Here is a 27,493-nt window from a genome sequence, read left to right as displayed (position 1 = left end):
ATAAAAATGGATTTTAAACAGCGGTTGACATGCTTCGAAGTACGGTAATGGAATATTTAGAATTTTTTTGTCACGAAATGCGCCATGCTTGTAACCCTTATTTACCCTTTCGGATAGTGTCTTGAACACACAAACAAAACGCCGCTATTTGGATATAACTATGGATTATTTGGGACCAAACCAACATTTGTTATTGAAGTAGAAGTCCTGGGAGTGCATTCTGACGAAGAACACCAAAGGTAATAAAATTTTTCTTATAGTAAATCTGACTTTGGTGAGTGCTAAACTTGCTGGGTGTCTAAATAGCTAGCCCTGTGATGCCGGGCTATCTACTTAGAATATTGCCAAATGTGCTTTCACCGAAAAGCTATTTTAAAATCGGACATATCGAGTGCATAGAGGAGTTCTGTATCTATAATTCTTAAAATAATTGTTATGCTTTTTGTGAACGTTTATCGTGAGTAATTTAGTAAATTCACCGGAAGTTTGCGGGGGGTATGCTAGTTCTGAACGTCACATGCTAATGTAAAAAGCTGGTTTTTGATATAAATATGAACTTGATTGAACAAAACATGCATGTATTGTATAACATAATGTCCTAGGTGTGTCATCTGATGAAGATCATAAAAGGTTAGTGCTGCATTTAGCTGTCTTCTGGGTTTTTGTGACATTATATGCTAGCTTGAAAAATGGGTGTCTGATTATTTCTGGCTGGGTACTCTGCTGACATAATCTAATGTTTTGCTTTCGTTGTAAAGCCTTTTTGAAATCGGACAGTGTGGTTAGATTAACGAGAGTCTTGTCTTTAAAATGGTGTAAAATAGTAATATGTTTGAGAAATTGAAGTAATAGCATTTCTAAGGTATTTGAATAACGCGCCACAGGATTCCACTGGCTGTTACATAGGTGGGACGATTTCATCCCTCCGGCCCTAGAGAAGTTAAACAGGTCAACATTCACAAAGTCGCTGGACCAGACGGATTACCAGAATGTGTACTCAAAGCATGTGTCTTCACTTACATTTTCAACCTCTCCCTGACCGACTCTGTAATACCTACATGTTTCAAGCAGACCACCATAGTCCCTGTGCCCAAGGAAGCGAAGGTAACCTACCTAAATGATTACTGCCCCATGGCACTCATGTCGGTAGCCATGAAGTGCTTTGAAAGGCTGGTCATGGCTGACATCAACAGCATCCTCCCGGACACCCTAGACCCACTCCAATTCACATACCGCCCCAACAGATCCCTTTCTCACCTGGACATAAGGAACACCTATGTGAGAATGCTTTTCATTGACTACAGCTCAGCGTTCAACACCATAGTGCCCACGAAGCTCATCACTAAACAAAGGACTCTGGGACTAAACACCTCCCTCTGCAACTGGATCCTGGACTTCCTGACGGGCCGCCCCCAGGTGGTGAGAGTAGGCAACAACACGTCTGCCACGCTGTTCCTTAACACTGGGGCCCCTCAGGGGTGTGTACTTAGTCCTCTCCTGTATTCTCTGTTCACCCACGACTGCGTGGCCAAACATGACTCCAACACCATCATTAAGTTTGCTGATGACACAACAGTGGTAGGCCTGATCACCAACAACGGTGAGACAGCCTATAGGGAGGAGGTCAGAGAACTGGCAGTGTGGTGCCAGGACAACAACATCACCATCAATGTGAGCAAGACAAAGGAGCTGATCATGGACTATAGGAAAAGGCGGGCTGAACAAGCCCCCATTAACATCGACTGGACTGTAGTGGAACGGGTCGAGAGTTTCAAGTTCCTTGGTGTCCACATCACCAACGAACTATCATGGTCCAAACATAGCAAGACAGTCGTGAAGAGGGCACGACAAAACATTTTCCTCCTCAGGAGACCGAAAAGATTTGGCATGGGTCCCCAGATCCTCAAAAGGTTCTACAGCTGCACAAATCGAGAGCATCCTGACCGGTTGCATCACCGCCTGGTATGGCAACTGCTCGGCATCTGACCATAAGGCACTACAGAGGGTAGTGCGAAGGCCCAATATATCACTGGGGCCACGCTTCCTGCCATCCAGGACCAATACAATAGACGATGTCAGAGGAAAGCCCATAAAATTGTCAGAGACTCCAGTCAGCCAAGTTATAGACTGTTTTCTCTGCTACCGCACAGCAAGCGGTACCGGAGCGCCAAGTCTAGGACCAAAAGGCTCCTCAACAGACCAGCTGGATTCAGTCCTGTGTACCAAATTGGAAATGGTGTTTTTTACATTGGATAAAAGTAGAAACTCAGAGCTAGAAAATTGTATATCATACACTGCAGTTGAGGAACAATGGTCAAATAATTCTGATTTGAAAGTTGATAAACTTGTAACCCCACTTTTGAGAAAATGGGAGGTGAATTTCTTGGTACCCATACTGGACTGCGCTTCTTTGTCTGCACCCATTCAGCATTGTTCACACCCTCTTAAGCCTTAGCCCCGCCCATCTCTTTAAGGATTCATGTGTGGCCATGTGCTAAACAGAGTGAATACGGTGGTGTAGTAAACAACCAAAGATTTCAAGTCTAAAAGTGGTGAAAGTAGTAGCAAAAAAGTAGTAGTCAAAACAGACTTTGTGTAGTCCTTGGCCTATATCCTAATCTGATTGTGGTGCAGGTCATGTTCTTCACATTACCATCTCTGGTAAACACACACTATATCAAATAACCTCAGCAAAAAAATAAATGTCCTCTCACTGTCAACTGCGTTTATTTTCAGCAAACTTAACATGTGTAAATATTTGTATGAACATAACAAGATTCAACAACTGAGACATAAACTGAACAAGTCACAGACATGTGACTAACAGAAATGGAATAATGTGTCCCTTAACAAAGAGGGGTCAAAATCAAAAGTAACAGTCAGTGTCTGGTATGACCACCAGCTGCATTAAGTACTGCAGTGCATCTCCTCCTCGTGGACTGCACCAGATTTGCCAGTTCTTGCTGTGAGATGCTACCCTACTCTTCCACCAAGGCATCTGCAAGTTCCCGGACATTTCTGGGGGGAATGGCCCTTGCCCTCGCCCTCCGTTTCAACAGGTCCCAGACGTGCTCAATGGGATTGAGATCCGGGCCCTTCGCTGGCCATGGCAGAACACTGACATTCTTATCTTGCAGGAAATTATGCACAGAACAAGCAGTATGGCTGGTGGCATTGTCATGCTGAAGGGTCATGTCAGGATGAACCTGCAGGAAGGGTACCACATGAGGGAGGAGGATGTCTTCCCTGTAACGCACAGCATTGAGATTGCCTGCAATGACAACAAGCTCAGACCGATGATGCTGTGACACTCCACCCCAGACCATGACAGACCCTCCACCTCCAAATCGATCCCGCTCCAGAGTACAGGCCTCGGTGTAACACTCATTCCTTCGACGATAAACGCAAATCTGACCATCACCCCTGGTGAGACAAAACCGCGACTCGGAGTACTTTTTGTCAGTCCTGTCTGGTCCAGCGACAGTGGGTTTGTGCCCATAGGCAACATTTTTGCCGGTGATGTCTGGTGAGGACCTGCCATACAACAGGCCTACAAGCCCTCAGTTCAGCCTCTCTCAGCCTATTGCGGACAGTCGGAGCATTGATGGAGGCATTGTGCGTTCCTGGTGTAACTTGTTGTTGTTATCCTGTACCTGTCCAGCAAGTGTGATGTTCAGGTGTACCAATCCTGTGCAGGTGTTGTTACACATGGTCTGCCACTGCGAGGACAATCAGCTGTCCATCCTGTCTCCCTGTAGCTCTGTCTTAGGCGTCTCACAGTACGGACATTGAAATGTATTGCCCTATCCACATCTGCTGTCCCCATGTCTCCTTGCAGCATGCCTTAGGCACGTTCACGCAGATGAGCAGGGACCCTGGGCATCTTTCTTTTGGTGTTTTTCAGAGTCAGTAGAAAGGCCTCTTTAGTGTCCTACGTTTTCATAACTGTGACCTTAATTGTCTGTAAGCTGTTAGCGTCTTAATAACCGTTCCACAGGTGAATGTTCATTCATTGTTTATGGTTCATTGAACAAGCATGGGAAACAGTGTTTAAACCCTTTACAATGAAGATCTGTGAAGTTATTTAGATTTTTACAAATTATCTTTGAAAGACAGGGTCCTGAAAAAGGGACGCTTATTTTTTTGCTGAGTTTAGAATCTAAGTTTATTTGACACATGCAAAGGATACAGCTAACATTAGGCTATAACTAGCAATGCAAATGGCTTTCTGAGATACAAATAATATTACTATACAGATCATACACGTAACGTTATCTAGCGAGCCAGCCAGCTAACATTAGCTGGCTAGCAGAACGCTTTAACTTGCAATGAAAACAACTTTCTAACAAAGTTAAAAATGTATTGTAATGGACATTTTAATGTCGGTGCTTTTCTTAAAACTAATGTCTGTGTTCTATTTATGTGCTGTTCTGCAAACCAATTTCTGTGTTCATGCAAGTGGCTGACTGAACGAATCCTCACTATCAGAAGCTGCAATTTGGCAGTACGCCCAAACCTTGTTTTGAGAACGAGAACGAAAGATATCTCAGTTTCCAGTTCTCAGCTTAGAGAGAAGAAGCCTGGTCTGTCACCTGTCACATGTTATGAACCAGTATTGGTCGGTTACATGAATTAAACAAAACGGTAATGATTAATTAATTTAGCTAAATCATGCAAATATAACTTGTTTGTGTATAGCCGTATATAAGACAACTGCTGGGACTGCCCAGGCGGAGCTCCTGATTGACATGTGTACTATGGTGCATTGAGTTGGTTGGAACCTCTCCAGCGCCCTGACAAATAAAGAATGATTCATTTAAGATTGACTTTGAGTGTCCCTGTGTAAGAATTTCCATGACAGTATAATACCTGAAATTGTAGCTAGAATCTTACTCATATACATGGATGAACACTTCTCTCTCTGTCATGGATGCCATGGTTGCCCTTAGTTTGAAAATGTAATCCGGAGACAGGTGTTTTATACAACAGCCTCTTGTGTTCTCTTTTCAACTCTCTCCGCATTTGGCAATCATCTCCCTGCTTCCACCAAGCATTCCATTGATTTCAAAACTCGGTCAGCTTCTTCCGTAACAATAACACTGTTGATCGCCGTTTCATATGATGACAGTGATGGGGGAAGACTCTACAATGTCTGGTTCAATGAAAATGTTTTTACTAAATCAGGGATTTCCTCAAAGTCTGATTCATTTTCAGAGTCAGTGAGAGTCAACAAGGCACGATCGTCCTCCAGAAAGTAGTCCATCACAACTTTTTCCCACTGATATTTGTCGATAGCACTATTAACTTCAAGGCAGCAATGCAACACTAGTTCTTCATGATATCTTTATAAAAAGCCTCGGTAGACAGGATTAACTACACATACTGAGCAGCTCATGTTATAGACAGAAGCATGCTACATGCCAGATCAATCCGAACTAATCTCTCGGCATGTCCAGCCCATCCATTATCTCAGCCAATCATGGCTGGTGGGAATGTTCCTGTATTTTTCCATAGCTAAACCAACTAGGCTTGTAATTTAATAATTGTATTCATATTTACAGATGGCATACACGTTTGTTATTAAGGCAAATGAAAGTTCACATGTTCCAGAAGGCATTTCTGCACATTTGTAACATATAATACGAAATGTAATTCGTAACATATCTGTCACGATTGTCGTCTGGAATGGAGGACCAAAACGCAGCAGGAATGTGGATGCTCATCTTGATATTTATTTGAACCAAGAAAACACCAAAATAACAAACGAAGAACGAACGATCAACAAAACAGTCTTGTAAGGCTCAGACACGCAAAACAAGAAACAATCTCCCACCATACAAAACAAACATCCCTCTGCCACATCCTGACCAAAATACTAAACAACTACTCCCTCTGCTGGTCAGGACGTGACAGTACCCCCCTCTAAAGGTGCAGACCCCGGATGCACCTCATAACTAAACAGAACCCCCCCCAAAAAAAAAAAATCCACCTAAACTAAAGGGAGGGAAGGGAGGGTGGCTGCCGTCACCGACGGCACTTGTGCTACACCCCCCCTCCCCAACCCACCTATACAGGTGGTGGTTCAGGCTCCGGCCTACTGTCCTCCAGAATGCAGACAGACTTGATCAGTTTCGGGCCGTAGGCAGACTCCCCTCGTTCCGGATCGTAGGCAGACCTCTTCCGTTCCACACTGTAGGCAGACTCATTTGAAACACAGTTACTTATATTTAGTTCTGGATCGTCGATAGACTTACTCAGTTCCGGGTTGCTGATAGACTCCCTTGGTTCCGGGTCATACGCCGACTCACCCGGTTCTGGGTCACAGGCAGACCCCTCCGGGTCATAGGCAGACTCACCCGGTTCTGGGTCACAGGCAGACCCCTTCGGTTCCGGGTCGCAGGCAGACTCCCTTGGTTCCGGGTCGCAGGCAGACTCCCTCGGTTCCGGGTCGCAGGCAGACTCCCTCAGTTCCGGGTCGCAGGCAGACTCCCTTGGTTCCGGACTAGACACTGCTGCCGGATACTCTGGACTGCACACTGGTGCCGGATACTCTGGACTGCACACTGGTGCCGGATACTCTGGACTGCACACTGGTGCCGGATACTCTGGACTGCACACTGTTTGCCGGATACTCTGGACTGCACACTGTTGCCGGATACTCTGGACTGCACACTGTTGCCGGATACTCTGGACTGCACGCTGTTGCCGGATACTCTGGACTGCACACTGTTGCCGGATACTCTGGACTGCACACTGTTGCCGGATACTCTGGACCTCACACTGTTGCCGGATACTCTGGACCGCACACTGTTGCCGGATACTCTGGACTGCATACTGTTGCCGGATACTCTGGACTGCACACTGTTGCCGGATACTCTGGACCGCACACTGTTGCCAGATACTCTGGACTGCACACTGTTGCCGGATACTCTGGACCGCACACTGTTGCCGGATACTCTGGACTGCATACTGTTGCCGGATACTCTGGACTGCACACTATTGCCGAACTCTCGAGGCTGGGCTGACACACTGGAAGCCTGATGCGTGGTGCTGGTACTGGAGGTATCAGCCTGGGGACACGCACCTCAGGGCTAGTGCGGGGAGCGGGAACAGGCCGAGTCGGACTGGGCTGACGCACTGGAAGCTTGATGCGTGGTGCTGGTACTGGAGGTATCAGCCTGGGGACACGCACCTCAGGGCTAGTGCGGGGAGCGGGAACAGGCCGAGTCGGACTGGGCTGACGCACTGGAAGCCTGATGCGTGGTGCTGGTACTGGAGGTATCAGACTGGGAACACGCACCTCAGGGCTAGTGCGGGGAGCGGGCACAGGACGAGTCGGACTGGGCTGACGCACTGGAAGCCTGATGCGTGGTGCTGGTACTGGAGGTATCAGCCTGTGAACACGCACCTCAGGGCTAGTGCGGGGAGCGGGAACAGGACGAGTCGGACTGGGCTGACGCACTGGAAGCCTGATGCGTGGTGCTGGTACTGGAGGTATCAGACTAGGGTTTCGCACTTCAGGGCTAGTGCGGGGAGCGGGAACAGGACGAGTTGGACTGGGCTGACGAACTGGAGGCCTGGTGCGTGGTGCTGGTACTATCTTCACCAGACAGCTAGCACGCACCTCAGGACTAGTAATAAACGCTACACCAACACAGTAGCTCTCTCATCCTTTTCTCCTCCAATTTTCCCATCAACTCCTTTAATAGTCTCTGTTTCTCTCACCTCCAATTTTACCCCGACTAGCTCTGGTTCCATCCTCGGCTCCGCCGATCTGTCCGTGTGCCCCCCCAAAAAAATATTGGGGCTGCCTCTCCGGTTTCCTCTCCAGTCGTGTACCCCGGTAGCGTTCCCGGTCCTCACCGAATTCCCCTTGCTCCTTACTCCGCTGCTTGGTCCATTTGTGGTGGGAGATTCTGTCACGATTGTCGTCTGGAATGGAGGACCAAAACGCAGCAGGAATGTGGATGCTCATCTTGATATTTATTTGAACCAAGAAAACACCAAAATAACAAACGAAGAACGAACGATCAACAAAACAGTCTTGTAAGGCTCAGACACGCAAAACAAGAAACAATCTCCCACCATACAAAACAAACATCCCTCTGCCACATCCTGACCAAAATACTAAACAACTGCTGGTCAGGACATGACTGCTGGTCAGGACATGACAATATCATACGAAATGGGTGAGGGACATCCACAAATTAATACATACCATATGAAACATAACATATCATACTAAATGGAGTGTCTCGGATTTACATACAGAATAATACGAAATACTCTGAGACCAAGTTGCAGCACATGTACAGTACCTATGGGGGAAGGATGGCCAACCACACAGGAGGGTGATTTTCACTAAGGAGGAGAAGGAGGCTGTGCTGACCAAGATGCATGCTGGCCATTTCGGAGTGAAGTGCATGATTGCCAAAATCAACCTACGCTTCTTCTGGCATGGGATTGTCAAGGTTGTGGACAGCTGGCCAAGTGAAATAACCTTTTGTTTATCAATCAAATTCTATTATATCTGAAATGAGTAGACTTTCAATGAATGTCATATCAGAGAGAACACAATGTTTCAACCTGTCTAGCCTGCCAGAAATTTGAGAGGGTGAAGACCGTGGCGTCGGAGTTGAAGCCATCAAAGTTTTTTCACCATGTCATATGAAGTAAGTGTGTCACAATGAAAGTTTTGCACTGATAAGTTGTTTTTGTAATGGTTGCTTTATTTGACCACAGCAGAGTTCAATATTATATCATGTGTGCGTGTGTGTTGGTGCTGACATCTTCAGGACAGGAATACCGGTTTACTTAACGGAGGAATAAACACACATGTTCATCATTGGTGTTTTAACCAGAACGGGGGAAAATGCACTTTATTTATTTTCGCACATGCGCAGTCATACATCTCTCATAGGGCATGACTGTACCAGTGTAAGAACACAACTCAACAACATATTAGTCCACATGCCAACACCCCCACTTGCTCTTATACTGTACAAGTCGTATTCAACCTAACTTTATCAACACATTTAGCTTACAGTTATTCATCTCACAAATGTCGGTTTATATTCCAAACATGTAACCCAAGAATCTTTCATTTTTGAACTTCGTTACAGGTTTAGTCAAAACATCTGCAGCCATGTCTGCCGTTGGACAATATTCAATACTTATTTTACCATCACTGAGTGCAGATCTGATGTCGACATGTTTACATCTCTGACATACCAAACCTTTCCAGTATCTTGGTTATGTACCTTTATCTTCCCTTCACTTTGTGTAAAATCAATGCCTAGGAAATGTCCAAGCCTCCCAAGATCTTTCATCTTAAATTTTTCACTTAACATTTCTTTTACACTTGTGAGTGAGTCACTATCACTAGCAGCGATAATTAGATCATCGACCCAAATTATCAAAATTATCCTTTCTGTTGCAGTTTGTTTGTTATAAACACAGTGATCAGCTGGGTTCTGTGTAAAACCATTTTCACTAAGGTGATCATGCAACATTTTGTTCCAGTTCCTTCCTGACTGTTTCAGGCCGTACAGTGACTTGTTCAGTTTGCAGACTAGTTGCTCATCTGTATCTGACCTGACTTCTGTGGGAGAAAGGTAGACTTGCTGAGGGAAAGAAAAATAGAAATACATTAGCTAGCGAAAGAGGAGACTGGCAGCAGGCCCTGAGTGGAAATAACAGATGGCTATACATCCCCAAGCAGGAACCACGCAAAGGCCAGGCAAGCTGTATGTATGGCCATGACTAAATATATGCCAAGCGTAAGCATGCAATGCAGGCATTATTTTCATATCCATATGAGGAGAGTCTAGCCATCAATATGCTAGAGCTAAAAGCAGATATGGGCGTTATCCATTGGGTTGAAAGAAAAAGGTGGCAGAACGCATAGGGGGTTTTACTTCATTTACATAAAGGATGGACCTATGTATTGTATATGCATAAAAGCAGAGCCGGGGCCCAAGGAAGGGAGTTGTTGTCCGCGGACCAGCTCGGCTTTATTACTCTGTATTAAAGTCTATATTGAATTTACAAGTTCTTGTAAGAAGTGTTATTCTTAAGACAATTTTCCACGACACTTCAAAACCCTCTGGTTGCTCCATGTACACTTCACAGTCAATAGGAGCATGTAGATATGCTGTTTTGACATCCATCTGATGTAACTCTAAGTCATACTGAGCTGCTAGCTGCATCAAACAGCGTACTGATGTCATATTTGCAGTTGGAGAAAAAGTCTCCTTATAGTCTATTCCTGCCACTTGACTATACCCCTTTGCAACATATCTTGCCCTGTATGTCTCAGTCTCATCTGAATTGTTTTTGACCGCATAGACCCACCTGCCCCCCACTGCATTTTTACCCTCTGGCAGTGTGGTTAATGTGAATGTATCATTTTCCCTAAGGGAATCCATCTCCTCCTTCATAGCAGTAGCCAAATCTCTGATTTTGGTGAAATCATTGCTTCTTTGAAGGTTTGTGGTGCATTGCACATTACTCTGTAGCAGTAATCAACACTAGGTGGTATCTGGTCATCACATTTCACTTTACACTCATAGTCTTTTAAGTACTGGGGTTTCTTCCTCGCTCTGTCTGGATAGCGTGGACTCTGACCATCTGAAGTCTCAATTTGCACATCTTGTGACTCTTCTGAGTTTTGATCTGCCATCTTGGCTTTCGGCATGGGGTTTTCAAATCTCTCCCCATGAAGATCATCACTGATTTCCAAATCTGTCTGAGTTTGGTGTTCGACTACACCTTTTGTAACACACTTGACTAATCTGTTTTTAAGAACTTTCCCAGTGTCTGGGTAGTAGACTAGGTATGCTGGACTATTTTTATCATACCCGACAAAAATACCCTTTTCACATCTTGAGTCTAACTTTTTCTTGTTCTGTCTATATGCATAGCAAACAGATCCAAATTCTTTCATCTTTGAAAGATCAGGCTTTCTCCCAGTAAACATGTAGTGTGGAGTCTGTCCTACATGCTTATTGTAACACCTATTGCGAATTACTGCAGCAGTCATTACAGCATATGTCCACAAGTTCTTTGGTAGGTTGCTTTCAAGTAGCATGCATCTTGCCATTTCGAACAGTGTTCTCCAATTTCTCTCAGCGGTCCCATTTTGATGGGGTGAGTAAGGGGCTGAAGTTTCATGTCTTATGGCGTTCTTACTGAGCAGTGACTGGAACTCTTTGGCTGTGAACTCTGTGCCATTATCTGACCTGACACACTTTATTTTCCCATAAGGGGCCACATCAGCAATAAACTTCTCAGTAGCTTTTACAGTATCACTCTTTGCTTTTAGGAAATACACAAAAACTGCCCCTGAATAATCATCCGTAAATGCTAGAGTATATCTGAACCCATCTTTCGCCTCTGGCTCAATAGGGCCAGCCAAATCAGTGTGCACAAGCTCAAGAGCCGCTTTTGCCTTTTCATCAGGCTCTCTGTTTCTGCTCTGAACAAATTTTCCCTGAGTGCAGATTTCACAGTTGAGGGTAGATTTGTCAATCTTACCTGTGATTTTCATTCCCTCTGTCACATTTTCTAACTTTGACACATCCTCAAAATTACAGTGGCCAAGAATTTTGTGCCATGTGTGAATATCATAGCACCCATGACATCCATCATCATTTTCATCACTTACAGTGTTAAGATAGTAAAGTCTATCGTACTCCTCGATGTCAAAAGTGGTACCGTTCTTGTGGATGAGCTTGTTACACCCCTGTCGAAAGTTGACTGAAGCTCCGTTGGCTGTCGCTGCTTTAACAGAGAAAATGTCCTGTGGAAACGACGGCACGTACAGCGCCTTCGTCAGCGTTGTTTTTACCCAACGACCCGTGTTGTCTCTCAGGTAAACCTCCGCTGCACCTCTCCTCTCCGCGACACCATTCGTTCTTGTTCCGTCAGCCAGCTCCACGGAATGTTTTTACGGTTTGAAAGTCTCGTCAAACTCCTTAAACTTCCCGATGTCCGTGACTATATGTGACGTTGCTCCCGTATCAACCATCAGCCCTTTCTGTTTCAGTCCACTAACCTGACAGTCACTTATTCTGAATGCAAATGTGTGGCATTCAGCATCTGTTGCTTGTTTCACATTGTCTCTTCTTTTTCGTCTGCAATTTGCGTCAGTATGAGTGGAGCTCTTGCAAAAACTACACCACTGTCTCCGTTCTTTGCGCTCTCCACTAACGGTACATTCCCGGGCCTTGTGCCCTTTCTGGCCACAGTTGAAGCAGGTTATCTCGGTCCCTTTATCTCTCCCTCTTGGCCAGCTAACTTTAATGTTACTTGCCTTCATCACGTTGTCGTCAGTGGAAATGGCGCTAAACTTCTCAGTGCTTTCATAGCTCCTCAACTTGGTTTTGAACTTGCCAAAAGTTGTCGGCTCGTCACTCTGCGTTATGTGGATGGCAAACGGCTTAAATGATTCGGGAAAACCTTTCAGAATCATTGCAAACAACAGCCCGTCACTTAAAGTCTCTTCAGCATTTCTCAGTGCTGTAATAGCCGTCTCAGCACGAATGATATAGTCCGTAATACTTTCGTCAGCGGCTTTCTGAAGAGAAGTTAGTTCAGTGTAGAGGCTAATCACACGTGGCTTCCCTTTACCTGCATAATGTTCCCTCAATATCTTCAACGCTTTTCTCCCATCATCTGCTGCTTCTCTCATTATCAGGGAAAGACTTTTATCATCCAAAACCTGTATCAATTCGGCGTAGGCTTCTTCATTTTTCTCTCTGTCTTCTTCATCTTCATCCACGCTCAATATGGCGGCCTTTAGCCCAAGCAAACGCAAGTGCCTCAAAAACTTTGTCTCCCATAACTCGTAGTTTTTTTCATCTCCGTCGAAATATAATCTATTCCATCGGCTTCCATGTTCCCTCCTGGGCCCATAACCTTTTGGTGCTGACATCTTCAGGACAGGAATACCGGTTAACTTAACGGAGGAATAAACACACATGTTCATCATTGGTGTTTTAACCAGAACGGGGGAAAATGCACTTTATTTATTTTCGCACATGCGCAGTCATACATCTCTCATAGGGCATGACTGTACCAGTGTAAGAACACAACTCAACAACATATTAGTCCACATGCCAACAGTGTGTCAGTATCCTTACATACATGAAAATATGCATACTGTATGACACAGATACGGGTAAGAACAAAGTCATCTTCTCTCTAACACTTTAAATGTTAGGGGTTGACCTTATCGGACCCTTCACGAAATTCAGGAATGGCAACCGCAGGTGTCTGACGGCGACTGATTACTTCACCAATACCCGTTAACGTCAGTAAAGAAAGAGAACATGCTTAACTCTAAATTCCTTTCTGTAACGCATTAAATAGGGTGCTTGGAAGCAAAATTTATTTGCATGCTGTATAATACCTATCAAGGACAAGACTGGCGAGGCCACCTCCAAGGCAATGATTGACATCTTCAACACCCACGGTGCTCCTGAGGTCATCTTGAGTGATCGAGGTCATGAACTCTGGAGCAAGGTAAGGATATTATAGGCTATACTCTGTCACCAACTATACTGAACAAAAATATAAAAGCAATATAAATGTAAAGTGTTGGTCCCATGTTTCATGAGCTGAAATGAGCTTATTTCTCTCAAATGTTTTGCACAAATTTGTTTACATCCCAGTTAGTGAGCATTTTTCCTTTGCCAAGATAATCTTGACAGGTGTGGCATATCAAGAAGCTGATTAAACAGCATGATCATTACACAGATGTACCTTGTGCTGAGGAGAATAAAAGGCCACTCTAAAATGTGCAATCCATAGATTATTGACTGATTTCCTTATTTGAACTGTAACCCAGTAAATTCATTGAAATTGTTGCATGTTGCATTTATATTTTTGTTCAGTATATATAAATAGCCAAGTCTAGACCAACAATGCCTTGTTCGAGGACTGGGGGGTGAAGGAACAGGTCTCCGCTGCATATCATCCACAGAACAATGGTTTGTTTATGTTTTTTGACATTTTTTTTTTCTTCTTCCTATAATCAGACATATTTCAATATCCTACATTGTCAATCGATATCCCTTTCCTACCCCCTCCTCCAGGTTTGGATGAACGGACCAACCAGACCGCTAAGACTGCCATGGGCAAGTCGCTTGACGGGTACCAGGAACGGTGGGAGGACAACCTGAAGGTAATTCCCTTTGCACACAACAACAGTGTCCAGGCCTCCACCAAGTACCCACCCTATTGCCTGCTGTACGGACGGGAGCCGCTGTTGACTGAAGTAAACAAAACAATTGTAAATACAATTAAAGCAAATTATTGCATATACTGTAGTCATTCAAATTTGTGATTGACTTAATGTGTTGTTGTTTGTCTATACCTATTTTTGTATAACTTACTTTCAGATCACTGAAACTCCACCTGATGTGGTGGAAGTTGTCAAACCAGATCAGAACGCCTTCGAGGACCACCTTCAGGTACGGGCAAAGAAGGACGTGGAGGTTTTTGACCAGTAAAAAATGATTGTCTGTTGTTAATTTATTTTCTGGCCCTCTAAGAGATATGTAAGAGATGGCTTTGTAATAATATAAAATATATTTTTTATTTCTGTTATCAAACATAGTGAGACTGAACATCGACAAGGCACAGGAGAAGCAGAAGGAGAGCTACCGGAGGAGGATCAAGAATGGGACCAAGTGCTTCAACATCCGGGAGAATGACTTGGTTTGGAAGAAGGACGAAAGGTAGGCAAGACCTGGGAAATCTTGCTGCTCTTTCGCTCCTAGCTTAGGGTCACCATCCGTTAAGGTGAATATTAAAATCTCATGTAATAACTATTTGCATTTGCACACAAAATAACCTGAAGCTAGTTTTAGATTTTCCTAACACTGATATTTTTCTCTTTATGTCTTCCTAGGGTTACCTCGTGGAAACAAACAACCTCCAGTTGGAGCAGTTGGACGGTCGACCACTGAAAGCTGGACACAACTGTTTGGCTCAAAAGCATTAAGAAGTAAAGAAATTCCACAAATTAACTTTTAACAAGGCACACCTGTTAATTGAAATGCATTCCAGGTGACTACCTCATGAAGCTGGTTGAGAGAATGCCAAGAGTGTGCAAAGCTGTCATCAAGGAAAAGGGTGGCTTCTTTGAAGAATCTCAAATATATTTTTGTTTAACACTTTTTTGGTTACTACATGATTCCATATGTGTTATTTCAAAGTTTTGTTGTCTTCATTATTATTCTATAATGTCGAAAATAGTAAAAATAAAGAAAAACCCTTGAATGAGTAGGTGTGTCCAAACTTCTGACTGTTGCTGTATATATAAAGAAAACGTATCTTGGCCTATACCTTGACGTGGAGAGAGAGCTTTCAACTAAACCAGGCCCGTTATTGAAAATTACATAACCTTTGAGTTTGCTTTTTCATCCCGCCAGCCCTGGCTCCTCCTCTTCCCTTTACTCTGCTTTTGATCTCCAAGGGTTCTACCATATTCCGAGACTGAGGCGACTGGACAAGACAACAACCAGCTTGAGAAAACTTCAAACCCCCTTCTGAGACTGGCTACCTGTCGAGGACAAGTGACAGGAAGAATTAGCCCCTGCACTTCCTGTCTCTTGATTCTGCCTCTTCCCCCTCTCCTCATCCTTTAACTCTTTCTCTCCTCTCCCTCCAGACGAAATTCTGCATCTAGTGACATCTGATTGACCAAAGATCTGCCCACTCATCCCATTCCCTCCTCTCTTCTTCATCTCTGGAGAGCTCCTCCCATTCCTTACTGCCCTCATCAACTCCTCTGATGTAAAAAATAACAGACATATATCCTTTCTTTTATTTTCTATGTCTACCATTAACATTATTGCATGTCTAATCGAACATTTAATTTAAATTCAAGAAATAACTAAATTTTGACATACCTGATCTACCTGAAACCTGTGTGTTTGCTTGTTTACGTCTCTGTCTCATCCCCTGTTCCCTTTAACTGCTCCTGTTCTCCAGGACCTAGGGGTTCTGCCTAACACCCAGACGTGGCTCCACCTGATGTCCTCCATTACCAACCACCCTCCAACTTTTCATCATCTACAATTACTCTTATTGTCATGTTGTCATTATCTGCTAAAAAAAGTTTGCTTGCTGTATCATACTGGGCACATAATATGTGAGATACACAGATGGACTAAAAACACTAGCAATGCAAACACACAAAGAGAGCAGCAGTGCCTGGACTTCGCGTCTCCTTCTTCAAGTCCCCCATTTGAGACTGGCTGCCTGTTGACAACAAGTGACAGGCAGAACTACCCACCCACACAGCATCCATCTCCTCTCTATTTCACACATCAGAATGGAGTATTTCAGTCTATGATTGCCATGTGAGTGTATACAAAATCTGTGAAAATAAATGAGTGACACACCTGTACCACTAAAAGATCAAAATGTATATATTTAAATCTTAAATATTGCCAGGTTGGTTTTCATATCTGTTTCACAAGGTGTTCATTGTTGTAAATTGTAACGTATCCCTTGATGCTATTTGTTAGTTCAACATTATTCATTTCCTAGGACCTACACTATGTACATATACAGTATATTCAACCACAAGGGTGTACTAATGAGCTATGCAAGATGGGAAAAACTGTATCATAATGGAGGACTACTGAAATAATATTATTTCAGTGTAGACAAGACAAGGGAAGGGAAGCTAAAAAAAAAAAACATGTCAACAAGACAAGCCAGTGTATGAATCAAATTGATTTGCATATGAATGGAGTGGAAATTCGATGACTTTGTGATCTGTAAGTCACATTAATGTGTCAAACAGATTACACGTTTTCTTTGCTATTTCCGAAACGTAGCAACGTTCATATTGTTGAAATGTTAACAAGGTACCCAAAAGTAGTTTGAAGTAATGTTTTCATCTTATTAGCTGAACAAAACTAGTTTAAATCAGCTTTTTTTACATAGCGGGATGAAAAGAAAGTCATTTTGGCTGTAATGATCTCCAATATTCAACGCATTAGGTCATCACACAGTGGTGATTTTAGCATGTCAATCTTGGTGGGGCAAAAAAGAAATCTGGGATGCATGCCAGCAAAGCCACAACACAACACACCACTAAACAATATTAATTGCACTATACCACTGCTACACCTGGCTATCAGCGGAGCCTTGTCTGGCTGCGAAACAGTTCATTCAGCCTCATTTACTGCCTTTAAAAGAAAAATGCTGATATGGCTGACTTGCTTAAAACAAATGTGGTTTCTACTGACAATTGAAATGTACAAACTATGGCATAAGGGGACGACAAGCGGACAAGAGGCTATCCGTAATTTCGATTAAGACATTAATGAGCGAGCTAGGATGGACGTAGTCAAAATAACTATTTGTTAAGCACTTTTTAAATGTACAGTGACAGAATTCAGAACATGGGCCGTTCTTACAGTGTTCTCCCTGTACACCAAGTCAGAACCAATAAATAATGGGGGCATATAAGCAGACAAGCAGACAATGAAAGCGAAATTAGAGGTGAAAAGGGACCAAATTATTAGGGCGAGGCACATGGGCTACTAACAACTTACTACACAACATACACCTAGTGTTACTTCCTTAGTTACAGTATACATATCTCCCTGGCATATTACATCATTTATGCAGCAGCGTACAAGACATTTTTAGACTCACTTTGTTGTGCTCTGCTCACTTGAACAGGAAGGTGGCACAGCGGTCCTGCGCGGGCAAATGTTGTCATCAACTGTCATCAAAGTCTGGCATTTATGGTGCTTTATGGTCCCAGACAATTGGGAACTCCAGAAAAAAAAGTTGAATCATGATGACGTCAGTGATCTACAGGTCGTAGCTCTAGAAAGAGGCCTGAGTTCCTGATTTACAATTTCGAGTCGGATGAAAGTTCAAAACGTATTTTCCCAGTCGTAGCTCGTTTTTCCCGAGTTCACAGTTGTCTTGAACTCACTAAAGATTTTGCAGTTCCAAGTTAACAGTTGTTTTGAGCACGGCACACATCATGCTTCATTGACAGCATGGCCAATGTTGAATGTTTATAATTTTAAACAAGGAAAAAAATATAATAATCTTAGACTTGGGACCACACAGCCACAGCCATTCCACTGAATAGCAGGCTAATGATTGCTTTGCAATGCTTGCAGTTAGCCACTGATTCCTTCCAAACCACTCATTGTTGAATTTGCGATTTCCAACTTGTTGTGTAATGTCCAATGGCCGATGAGCACCGATACATTTTATCTCTAATTTCTCTTAATTATTTATCTTCATATGACAAGGATTAAAAAGGATTTGCCAGTAGATTGTCGACTTGATTCATGATGATGACTGCTAGCTAAGATTTTGAAAGTAGAATGTTGACAGGATCAGTCCAAACAACGCTACTGTAGATATAGCGTGATTTGACGTAATTGTATCTTGAGCCGTCTTGGATGGGCACATCTAATGTAACTCTATGGCAGCACCCAAGAGGCTAGAATTTTCGAGGTCTACCCTTAGACTTTGCGGTAACATAGTGTCCCCATGAGTGACAGAACACTGAGCCAATCACGATGCAACGCTCCGTATTTTCTGCTGGCTTGCCCCACCATCACAGAAAGCACTGTGTTAGACTGAAACACCTACATTTTGGAGCTGCCTTACTCAAGAAAACAAAAAAGAGACCATGTTTGTATGCGGCTTTATTAACTCAATGATATATTTTTTTTACCGTTCTGTAATCTGGTCCTGCACACATCCCATGCATTTCTGTTTGGATAGCATGTTTATCTCATGATCACATATCTCTTAAATCATGTTACGAGGCCTGTTTGATGACTTATGTATTTGAGGAAGCACTGATTATTTTTCACTCCTTAAAGTTTAATCTAAAAAGGGAATCAATTGAATGTTTTTCCTTCCAATCTACACATTCTGCTCTTATACGTACTGTGGTGGCAGCATCATGTTATGGGTATGCTTGTCACCGGCAGGGACTGGGGAGTTTGTCAGGACCAAAAGAAATTTGAAAGGCGTAAAGCCCAGATAAAAGTTAGAGGAAAACCTGCCTCAGTCTTCTGATTACCTAACCCTGGTAATTGTAATGCCAAAGACACACCAGAACGGCTTTCCAAAAGGTGTTTAGTGTTCCTGACTTAAATCTGCTTGAAAATTGCTGTCCATCAATGTGGACAACATGGATATATGTCTCAGTCCTGACTTAAATCTGCTTGAAAATTGCTGTCAATCAATGTGAACAACATGGATATATGTTGCCCTAAGCATTGTGCAAAGTTAGTAGAATCTTATTCAAAATGATTCACAGCTGTAATGGCTGGCAAAGTTGCTTCCACTAAGTATTAACTCTGTGGTGTGAAGACATGGGCAATCAAGACATCCTAGTTTTCTATTTTGAATAATTTTGAACATTTTCTATCATTTTTCTTCACACAGACAGTAGGCTGTGAACATCATTAGGGAAAAAATGTAGTTGAATTTTAAGGCAGCAAAATGTGAAGACTGTGCAAGGGGTGTGTAGACTTTCACTATGCACTGTAATTCCTAGTTGTTTTAATGCTATTATTTAATCTGATGCTTTCAGGCAGTTATGAACAAATCCCAGAAATGGACAATAGGCTATATAGCAATCCCCCATCTTACTGAATGATAACACAACCAAAACAACCAACGCATGGCACCCAGTAGGTTGGTTGGATTATCTTAGTTTAGAATGCTACTGAAGCCAAGAGGACGATGGGTTTCGAGTAGTAAGATTTTTATTTAAAAAATTGTCCTGAGTAATAAGAATGAATTATAAAGCACAAGCTGCAATTCACTATCATAAAAGCAAGCCAACTACCAAATTCTTATTGGAAATGTAGACCTATGGAGCTTGTCCTTACCTTTTTATCCACGTACTGAGTACAGTAATCTATCCATACACCAGGTGGCGGTATAGTCAAATAAAAACCTTCAAGAGAATGTACAGTGCATTCAGAAAGTATTCACACCCCTTGACCTTTTACACATTTTGTTGTGTTACAGCCTGAATTTAAAATGTATTACATTGAGATGTTGTGCCACTGGCCTACACACAATACCCCATAATGTCAAAGTGAAATTATGTTTTTATAAATTTTTACTAATTAATAAAAAGTTCAGAAGTAAAAATGTGCTTAATAACAAGTCACATAATAAGTTGCATGGACTCACTCTGAGCGCAATAATAGTGTTTAACATGATTTTTGAATGACTATCTCATCTCTGTACCCCACACATACAATTATCTGTAAGGTCCCTCAGTCGAGCAGTGAATTCCAAACACAGAATCAACCAAAAAGACCAGTGAGTTTTTCCAATGTCTCGCAAAGAAGGGCACATATTGGTAGATGGGTAAAAGAAAAAAGGGCAGACATTGAATATCCCTTTGAGCATGGTGAAGTTATTAATTACACTTTGGCTGCTGTATCAATACACCAAGTCACTTCAAAGATACAGGCGTCCTTCCTAACCAATTTGCAGGAGAGGAAGGAAATAGCTTAGGGATTTCACCACGAGGCAAAGGGTGACTTTAAAACAGTTACAGAGTTGAATGGCTGTGATAGGAAAAAACTGAAGATGGATCAACAACATTGTAGTTACTCCACAATACTGAAAAGAAGGAAGCCTGTACAGAGTAGCATTCATCGTGTTTACAAGGCACTAAAGTAACACAGCAAAAAAATTGGCAAAGCACTTCGCTTTTTGTCCTGAATGCAAAGTGTTATTTTTGGGCCAAATCCAATACAACACATTACTTAGTACCACTCTCCATATTTTCAAGACTGGTGGGGGCTGCATTATGTGATGAGCAATGTTCCCTGTAATTGTTTTCGACAAATTTCAGGTCTGCTGAGCAACTTGAACATTGTGAACACTGAGGCTGTACCTGCTTTAAGTTACAGTTTTAACAGTGGCCAGGTAGGGTACTGTGGCTATTTGATCATAATGGAGCCCTACCAGAATGGCCTACCATCAAACACAATGGAGAAAATGCATCCCTTAACATTTTAACATGGAAATAGCTGTTCTATCATTCAGCCTACAGTAGCAGCCAATGTGTGGTGTTGCATATAGGCCTACTGCAGCTCTGATTGTTTAACACTGGTCTGTGTAGAGTACAGGCTGTGGTGCGTGTCAACGCAATAGAATCCTACATTTAAATAGTTTGCTTTTTATTTGTGTTTTACTGGGCTGATGGTGCCTGAATCTGATGGTCAGTCTCAGCGGAGGGAGAGAGCAGCAGACTGAGGGTCTGTCTCTCAACATCCATCCACTCTCTCTTTCCTCCACTGACACTCCACTGACACTGTCTTCCAGCTGATGGGTAAATTTGAGTCGCACTGCATTATTTCTGCCTCATGCACAAATTCATGTTGCTTCTATGAACAGAAAAAGTGAAATATTCCTTGATATTAAAAAAGACCAAAGCTGCTAATAATAACAACGCAAGACTATATATACATTTTCCTACTCATTCACTACTTGCTTGTTGTAGTGCTGAGAGGAAATAGGAAGAAAGTGCATTTTATGGCTTATAAAAGTATTGAATACAAAGTGCTGACAGTGCTGAGTAATAACTTAAACATGAACTCGCTCATTAAAACAACAGCTTTTTGCTGTATTACTTGACAGTCTCTCTCTAGTCGTGGTTTCAAACATATCAACTTTGCTGTAGCTTTCTTTTACTCCTGCTACATTATTGCAGACACAATCATCTGAGCCATCCGATTGGCCAGCGGTAGGCTTCTAGTGCATTTGATTTGCTCTCTGGGCCACCAGGAAGGCAGAGTTTGTACCTTTAGACACATGAAATGGTTAAAAATGGCAGTTTCACCTGTTTTTTATGATTATAAATTTGCAAACATTTCTAAAAACCTGTTTTGCTTTGTCATTATGGGGTATTGTGTGTAGATTTATGAGGGGAAAAAAACTATTTTAGCAATTTTAGAATAATTCTTTAACGTAACAAAACGTGGAAAAAGTCAAGGGGTCTGAATACTTTCCAAATGCACTGCATTAATTTAAATGTCCAAAAATGGATGTACCAACTGCAGATGACCCCTTTAAGACATCACGTTTCAGCCCCTGCGTAGTGATAACTAAATGTTCAGTGATACTTGTAGATAACATGTTCCAAAACTGTTTTTCATATTAAGCAATATGTTAAGAATGGTTTATCACAGATGTATCCCTCTTGATTTAAATTAAGACAACACTTACAATATTGCTTAATATGAAAGCCCTATTTTGGGATGCATTACATATCATTCTCATCCACAGATATAATTCAACATTTTGAGATCACTATAGCCATGTTCCTATTGGCAGTTTGAAGTCCCATTTATTTGCATATCCGATTCAAATCTATATTTTTCCTGCAGTCTGAACAGTCTCTGGTCCCGTGTGGCTCAGATGGTTGAGCATGGCACTTGCAACACCAGGGTTGTGGGTTCAATTCCCACGGGGTACCAGTATGAACAATTTAAAAAAATATTATCTGGATAAGAGAGTCTGCTAAATGACTCAAATGTAAATAGCACATGGAATTTGATATTTCAAGCCACCTTTTGCATCTGAATGGTAAAATCTGATTTATTTGCTCTCTAGTGGTTTTTAGACTGTTATTCGGCATATCTTGTCACTTGCTAGCTGCTCTGTTGACAGTTTGACAAGAACATGTGGTAGATAACTAGCTTGTTAATTGTTTACAAACAAACTAGTGAATGCGCTGGAAAACCAAACAGCTACCTAACTACTGTAGCTAGTTAGCTGACTAATGTGGCTAGCCAAAAACAATTTGTTTTGAAAGTTGGATCATCTTATCCTTTGAGGCTTTATAAGTGTTCTTACCCTATGATTTTGAACATTCAATGCAACTGGGAAATGTCTATGGCAGGCATTGTTGTCACATTAGCTGGCGGCATAACTTCTGAGTGATAGGAAAAACCAGCACCACCACCAATCAGCCCACACCACTGCACACATGCCTGTCGTTACTATGACAACTAGCTTAGCCTTGTCAGCAAATTACTGCTGTCTGAACACGCACACATCCGATTTGGTCACTTGCAACCTTCTGTTTGGACAGTCAGTAGTCACATAACTGATTTGAGCGTTAAGGCCTGCAGTGTGAACAAGGCTTTAGAGGGGGCTGAAATGTGAGGGGTCAAAATAAAAAAAATCTGCTGCTGAGGGGAGGACGGCTCATAATAATGTCTGGAACAGTGCAAATGGAATAATTTGCCTAAGTATTCACAACCCTGGGTCAATACTTTGTAGAAGCACCTTTGGTGGCGATTACAGCTTTGAGTCTTGGGTATGTCTGTATCAGCTTTGCACATCTGTATTTGGGGATTTTCTCCCATTCTTCCTTGCAGATTTTCTCAAGCTGTTAAATTAGATGCGTAGCGGAGGTGAACAGCAATCTTCAAGTCTTTCCACAGATTTTCAATGGTATTCAAGTCTGGGCTTTGGCTGGGCCACTCAAGCATCGCTTTGGCTGTATGTTTGTGGTCATTGTCCTGTTAGAACTTAAATCTTCGACCCAGTCTAAGCTTGTTTGCACTCTGAAGCAGGTTCTCATCGAGGATTTGCCTGTACTTGGCTCCATTCATTGTTCCCTCTATCCTTACCAGTCTCTCAGTCCATGCCGCTGAAAAGTAACCCCATAGCAGATGCTGCCACCACCATGCTTTTTTTCTCTCCAGACATAGCACTTTGCATTCAGGCCAAATAGTTACATTTTTGTCTCATCAGACCACATAATCTTTTGCCTTATTCTCTCAGATTTTTCATGTGCCTTTTTGCAAACTCCATGTGTGCTGTCATGTGCTTTTTTTCTCAGGAGTGGCTTCCCTTTGGCCACTCTCCCATAAAGCTCAGGTTGGTGAAGTGCTGTAGAGACTGTTATCCCTCTGGCAGGTTCTCCCATCTCAGCCAAGGAACTCTGTAGTTCTGTCAGAGTGGTCATTGCGTTCTTGGTCACATCCCTGACCAAGGTCCTTCTTGCCTGGTTGCTCAGTTTGGTCAGATGGCCAGCTCTAGGCAGAGTCTGGGTTGTTCCATATTTTTTCAATTTCCCAATGATGGAGACTACTGTGCTCTTGGAAACCTTCAACACTCTAGAAATAGTTTTATACCCTTCCCCAGATATGCCTCCTCACAATTCTATCTCTGCGATCTACTGACAGTTACTTGGACTTCATGGTATAGTTTCTGCTCTAACATGCACTTCTTCTTCTTTAGAATCGGGTTGGCAGATCTCATCCAACTTTTAGGTGCATACACTGCTACCTACTGTACTGGAGTGTGAGGCCTAAATACATTACATTCCGGTAAATCAATATTGGGGAAAAGGAAAATCACCCTGCCAACTATTAGTCCTCACTAAAAAAATACACCTTCCCATTCCACCCTTCAACCCTATCAAATCCTACTCCAGGCCAACGGTCTGCAGTAAACTGCAGTAAACTTTGCAATCCCAAGTACCTCTCTGCAGCTGCCACCACAACCTCTATTTTCTGTGACTTACTTTCCATTTGGCTATGAATGCTAAGAAACCCACCTTACTGAAGCACATATTATGCCCATCTGTCTCTATTGGTCTCTGCCTACTCCTCTCAGGATCCCTCACCCTGTACCCATTATACTCTACCACTCTCTAAACTGCTTCACCATACAACACTTTCTGTACTACTCTGACCCTGGCAACCTCAACCTGCCTTTCTCTCACCGGACATCTCCGATTTCCAGCCCAATGGGACCCCCACAGCTAACACGCAACTTTCTCCACCGATACTACACATTCCTTCGTCTCATGCCCTCCTGCACACTTTTCGCACCTAGGAATCTCCCTCTTACACACTGCTGCAACATGACCATAAGCTTGGCACTTAAAAAAAACATAGTATTTTCGGAACAAAAGCTCTCACGGGATAACTGATACATCCTAACTTGACCTTGTCGGGCAAAGACTCTGCATCAAAACTCAGTAGGACAGACAATGTCTTCTTCGTTTCACCACTCTTTCCACCGGGTCTGTGTCGCACCAAATGTCGGGCGTCACAGACACCGGGAATCTTCCATTTCAGCTGATCCTCCTCAACACTTAATTTCACTCCCGTTATCATGCCTTTCAATGCTCCAGAGAGCAAAGCAAGTCACAGTTCTTGTCACTAGTCAGGTGGTCCGGGGCGCCCGCTCCCTCAAGACAGAAGAAACACAATAAACCATACACTTCGTGTTACTTACACCGACTCAAAAGTCCCCAACCTTTTCTCCACCCAACCTGACACCACATATAGATGTCAGAATACAAGGATCCATTCTTTCCACAAATCTCAATCCCACTGGGCCAGAATCATCCTTGTCATCATCAGGATGAGGCTCGAACTCGGCGGTCCTCACTAGGTATCTCATCCTCTCTCGTCATGTTCCATCTCTGAACTACTGGAGCACGTCTCCCTCTTTTGCACTTGATGCCAACATTCCTCACCACACCACTTCCCTCTACACTCATCGCCTTCTAAGCGGTCATCACTGAACCTACACCGCATTTAATTAATCCTCACTCTCATCACATTAAATTTCCTTCTCTAGCTCTTCCGAAAATGTTGTGCGATCCTCCATTCCTTATTCACTCAAAACATATTCCACTTTTTTTCTTGTCTGCCATCTTCTCCTTTATCAGGCTTGTGCAAACCCATACTCCATATTTACTCATAATATGTTCCACTTTCATCCTTTTTTTCCCTTGTCCGCCATCTTCCCGCCTCGCCCTGACATGCACTGTCAACAGTGGGACCTTATATAGAGAAGTGTGTTTCTTTCTAAATTATGTCCAAACAATTGAAATGGCCACAGGTGGACTCCAATCAAGTTGTACTGACATCTCAAGGATGATCAAAGGAAATTGGATGCACCTGAGCTCAATTTGGAGTGTCATAGCAAATGGGTGTGAATACTTATGTAAATTATGTATTTTTGTATTTCATTTTCAATACATTTTCTAGCATTTCTAAAAACATTGAAATTATGGGGTATTGTGTGGAGATGGGTGAGAAAAAAATATATTTAATCTATTTTGAAGTCAAGCTGTAACATAAAAAATGTGGAATAAGTCAAGGGGTATGAATACTTTCTGAATGCACTGTATGTATATATGGCATATTTAAGCCATTTCATTGTGTTCTCCACATCTCAACATTTTAGGCCATCATTGGGCGTTATTTATGTAAATACAGCTTTGTGAAACCTGTCCTATTTGGCCCCATGGAGCTGGTTGGCGGCCATATTGGAAAAAGCTGCCTTACAGTGTAATAGGTTAAATGTGCAATGACACTATAAGTAAACATCTTTAGTTAGACACATCCTGGCTTTCTGTAAAAGTGTTGTTGTTTCATCATAAAAGCATTTTGTTCAAATAGGTTACTAACCTTCCTGCTGGACATAATGCATTCCTATGATTTTGCCTAGAGTGACGTGTACAGGATGTGTTTCCTGTCACATTTCCTAAAAGTGACACAGTATATAATATCATAGTATGTGTCATTGTAACCAGTTGACTTCAGGGAGGATATGGTAACTTTGTATTTAATACACCACTTTGAAAGTGTGAATATCACAATTGTACTGCAATTTCGGATGGTTTTTCATCATTGTTGCATTCATCATGGTAGGAACAAAGTCCTATACAAACATTTTAAACTATTTTGGGGCCATCTAGACCAGGGGTTCTTAAACTTTTTCAGCCTGGGACACAAATTAGAAATTGTGTTTTCCTGGGACCCGCTTATGAAAATATGCAACTATGCGTAAATATTGGTACATTTCATTACCCTTATGCCTTAAACAAATGCAACATAGACAAAAACAAATAACAATGAAATGAAATACTCATATAAATAGCTATTCATGTTTATTTTTCCCCATTAAAAACACCCTTACATATCTGTCTAGACTGGAACTGCTGTTAAAATACAATAAAAAAATGTAATTCTGAACTGGAATAAACTGATTGATTACATCACACAGATGTACTGTATAACAGAACACACACACAGTATAACACACACACACACACACACACACACACACAGGCTCAGTTTTAACAGTACAGATGAAAAATTATCAGGCCTACTGTACATCTTACTGTAGAAAGTATTGTTGAAAAAAAAGTCTAGGTTGGAACTGGTGCTGTTAAAATATCATAACTATTTGTTTATTCTGAACTGGAATAAACTGATTGATCAAATCACACAGGTTGAAGTTTTCAACAAGCATGTCTATTCTGGGTTTTGACAGTGTTGGAGGTCATGCTCAGCACTGAGTCTGTTTCTGTACTTGTTTTTTAAGTATGCCAGAGTTGAGAACCCTGGCTCGCATAGGTATGAGGTGCCAAACTGGATCAGAACATCTACTGCTTTTGCAGTCAGGCAGGAGACCACTTCCTGCTGTA

At 42.4% G+C, this 27,493-nt stretch overlaps 1 long non-coding RNA gene across 1 annotated transcript; it reads right to left on the bottom strand.

The window, feature by feature from the left end:
* Nucleotides 1-8,845: 8,845 nt before the first annotated feature.
* Nucleotides 8,846-26,926, bottom strand: LOC106571699 (uncharacterized). The gene is made up of 3 exons (XR_001320981.2): nt 26,917-26,926; nt 14,122-14,123; nt 8,846-9,199 (listed from the first exon to the last, which is right to left on the bottom strand). It is a non-coding gene; the product is annotated as an uncharacterized lncRNA (long non-coding RNA).
* Between the last annotated feature and the right edge of the window lie 567 nt (nt 26,927-27,493).

The sequence above is a fragment of the Salmo salar genome, chromosome ssa15, assembly GCF_905237065.1.
Source record: "Salmo salar chromosome ssa15, Ssal_v3.1, whole genome shotgun sequence".
Classification (NCBI taxonomy): domain Eukaryota; kingdom Metazoa; phylum Chordata; class Actinopteri; order Salmoniformes; family Salmonidae; genus Salmo; species Salmo salar.
Note: the sequence above shows the minus strand (reverse complement) of the source record. Positions and strands in the feature narration are given on the sequence as shown.